The sequence below is a fragment of the Camponotus floridanus genome, unplaced genomic scaffold (assembly GCF_003227725.1).
Source record: "Camponotus floridanus strain SB8 unplaced genomic scaffold, Cflo_v7.5 scaffold220, whole genome shotgun sequence".
Lineage (NCBI taxonomy): Eukaryota > Metazoa > Arthropoda > Insecta > Hymenoptera > Formicidae > Camponotus > Camponotus floridanus.
In genome coordinates this window covers 58,633-61,672 of record NW_020229349.1, presented here as the reverse complement: position 1 = coordinate 61,672, position 3,040 = coordinate 58,633, and the positions used below count along the sequence as shown (strand labels likewise).

Below are 3,040 nucleotides of genomic sequence, written 5' to 3'. Positions count from 1 at the left end.
CGTTTAAGATCGTAACAGATTGCCAGGCGTTTACACAAACCATGAAGAAGACTGACGTTTGTACACGAATTGCACGATGGGCTTTGTTCCTGCAGGATTTTCAATACATTGTCGAACATCGTCCTAGGAAGAATATGCGCCACGTCGATGCGCTTAGTAGAAATGCATTGCCAACTGCGATGCTTATAACGGAATGTCAGGAGGGCATTCTCGCGAGGCTGCAACGAAATCAAGCAGAGGATGAGGAGTTGTTGAGTATCCGAAATCAAATAACGGATAATCAAGTCCAGGGATACGTCATTAAAAATGGACTACTGCACAGGGAGTTAAACGGAGATACTTTAGTTGTTGTTCCAAAATTAATGCAGAATGGCATTATACGACAGGCTCACGAACGAGGTCATTTTAGTCCAGATAAAACTAAGAAGTTGCTAAGAATGAATTATTGGTTCAAAGGGATGCGTGATAAGATTGAGAAAGTTATTCGAAATTGTATCAGCTGCATTTTGGTCGAGAGAAAATCTGGAAAACAAGAGGGCTGATTACATCCTATTCCTAAGGACGAAGGTCCTTTGGATACCTATCATATAGACTTAGACCCTTTGCCGTCTACGAAAAAGAAATATCGCCATTTGTTCGTAGTGATCGATGCCTTCACGAAGTTTGTCTGGTTATATCCCACGAAATCCACGAGTACCGCCGAAGTGTTGGATAAATTGATACAACAGAGTGCTGTTTTTGGGAATCCGAGAAGAATAATTTCTGATCGGGGAACGGCATTTACGGTGCATGATTTTGGCAATTGTTGCAGGAACGAGAACATCGAGCACATATCTATCGTTATCGGAGTTCCACGAGATAACGGACAAGTTGAACGGATCAACCGTATACTGATTCCAATGTTGTCGAAGTTGTCAGCGCCAAATCCTGCTCAATGGCATAAATATGTGACGCGAGTTCAACAATATTTAAATGGCGTACCATCGAGGAGTACAGGGGCGTCGCCGTTTTATCTTTTATTTGGCACACAAATGAAGACGAAAGAGGATCTCATATTTAAAGATCTTCTTGAAGATGAAAACGCTGCATTGTTTGTAGAGAAACATAGCAAGGCACGACAACAAGCTAGAGAAGCTATCGCTAAGATACAAGAGGAGAATAAACGAAGTTATAATGGAAGAGGAGGATGTCGACTCCATATAAGGAAAACGACCTGGTTGCTATAAAACGAACACAATGTGGGCCTGGTTTGAAACTTGCTGCAAAGTATTTTGGCCCATATCGAATTAAACGAGTTCTTCGGAATGATAGATATATTGTGCAAAAGGTCGGAGAGGGGGAGGGCCCTCGTATGACATCCATGGCGGCCGACTGTATGAAGCCTTGGAGCGATCTTCCTGAGGATGCTGTGGAGGAAGACGCGTAGCATTTGAGGACAAATGTCGTCGGATGGCCGAGTGTATGATGATGGAGCGTAAATTTTGTTCCATACGTTATACCGCGCCACAGGATTTCGGTAGTTTTCGATGATATCCGTGATCGATCGGGATCGATCGATCCCTATATGTATAGCTGGCGAGCGGCCGGGGATCACTTTCGGCTCGTTCGTATTCGCGCGAAAACAAGGAACCATCGCAGACCTTTTTCTTCCGCAAATCGCGTATCTCTATTTCGGTTGTGGTAAAATAAAATTTTTAAAGAGATCATCCTGTACATTCTATCCATCCCACACCACATATATATATACATATATATATATATATATATATATATATATATATATTGTGACGTGGCCGTCACGTCGTGTACATCCGCCCCGGCAATCTTGACGGGGCGCGGGCCGAGTGGCCGCGTCAAGGGTCAAGAGAGAGAGAGAACTATCGCGCTCCCGAGACGGAGAGACGAGTGACTCCATGTTATATTGCGTATATTATTAATTTTTGCGCTATCTTTTTGCTTTGTATCGATTCGAGTCTGAGGCGCCTCACCACCGAACACCGAAGACCTGGGGAGAAAGACATCACCTCCCCACGACAGCGAAGAACGACAGCCAAAGGACATTCCTGAGAGCGGAGGATCCTGTCCCGGAAAGCCCGGCATCGTGGGTCCGGACAGGGGAGGGCAGCATAGCCTCCCCTCGACAGCCGGGAATGACAGCCGCTGCGATAGCCATCCTCCTGGAGAGGATACGTCCGGGAAGGACCTCACCCGGGCCATATAAGGGCCCGCGGCAACATTCAAGCTTGGCGCTATTTCACGCAGGGCGCGAAGATGCCTCGCGTGGCGCGCGAGGCGCCAGGACCTCGCGCGTGTCGGCCGCTAATTGGCCGGGGGCCCGCGCATCCCCCTGCGCGGCCAGCGACCCCGCTATCAACCCTGGATCGCGAGATCCAGGGATCACTTTGTCGCGGCCGCTCGCCTAAGCTAGTCGAAGATAAAGTAATCTGCGTAGTATTGTTCTGTGTGCTCTCGAGACGGAAAAGACCGTGAAGGACGAGACCGAGGATCATCTCCGCAGCCGGGAGAAGACTTCATCGGTGAGGTTGCCCACGAATTATTGTACTCCGCGAGCGTGATTGTGTCCGCTCGCCGGCCGTTCTGTCGCCGTCGCCATTACGGCTTATCGCGACCGCTCGAGCCTTCTGCCGAGTCGGTCGATTTTGGTGTATTTCGGGCGACCGGAGACAAGCGACCGAGGAAGCGCGGACACGGGCGACGGAAGTGCGTATCGTAGGGTAATTCTCGTCTCTCTCCGGGTATCAGGGTGCGTAATACGCGTAGCATCCGATCATTGGGTATCGACCGCGTGCGTCGTAAATCGCGAGAAATGCGTAGTTCGCACGGGCTGTCGTTTGGTTGTCGAGGCCGCGTCTCGCACCTCTGAAAAGTGTCTCAGAGCGAGTCTGTGGAACGTAATTGGTCGCGATTAATGAGTTTTCGTGTCGTCTCATTGTCGTTCGTGAATATTGCGTGAAACTGCGCACTATTGTCGCGTCCCTTGTGTGCGTGTGAGTTGTTCGTCTCGAAAAAGGAAACGTAA

At 48.9% G+C, this 3,040-nt stretch overlaps 1 pseudogene; it reads left to right on the top strand.

Moving 5' to 3' along the window:
* The first annotated feature begins 458 nt into the window (after positions 1-458).
* LOC112637922 lies at positions 459-1,426 on the top strand (annotated as a pseudogene).
* Positions 1,427-3,040: the final 1,614 nt, after the last annotated feature.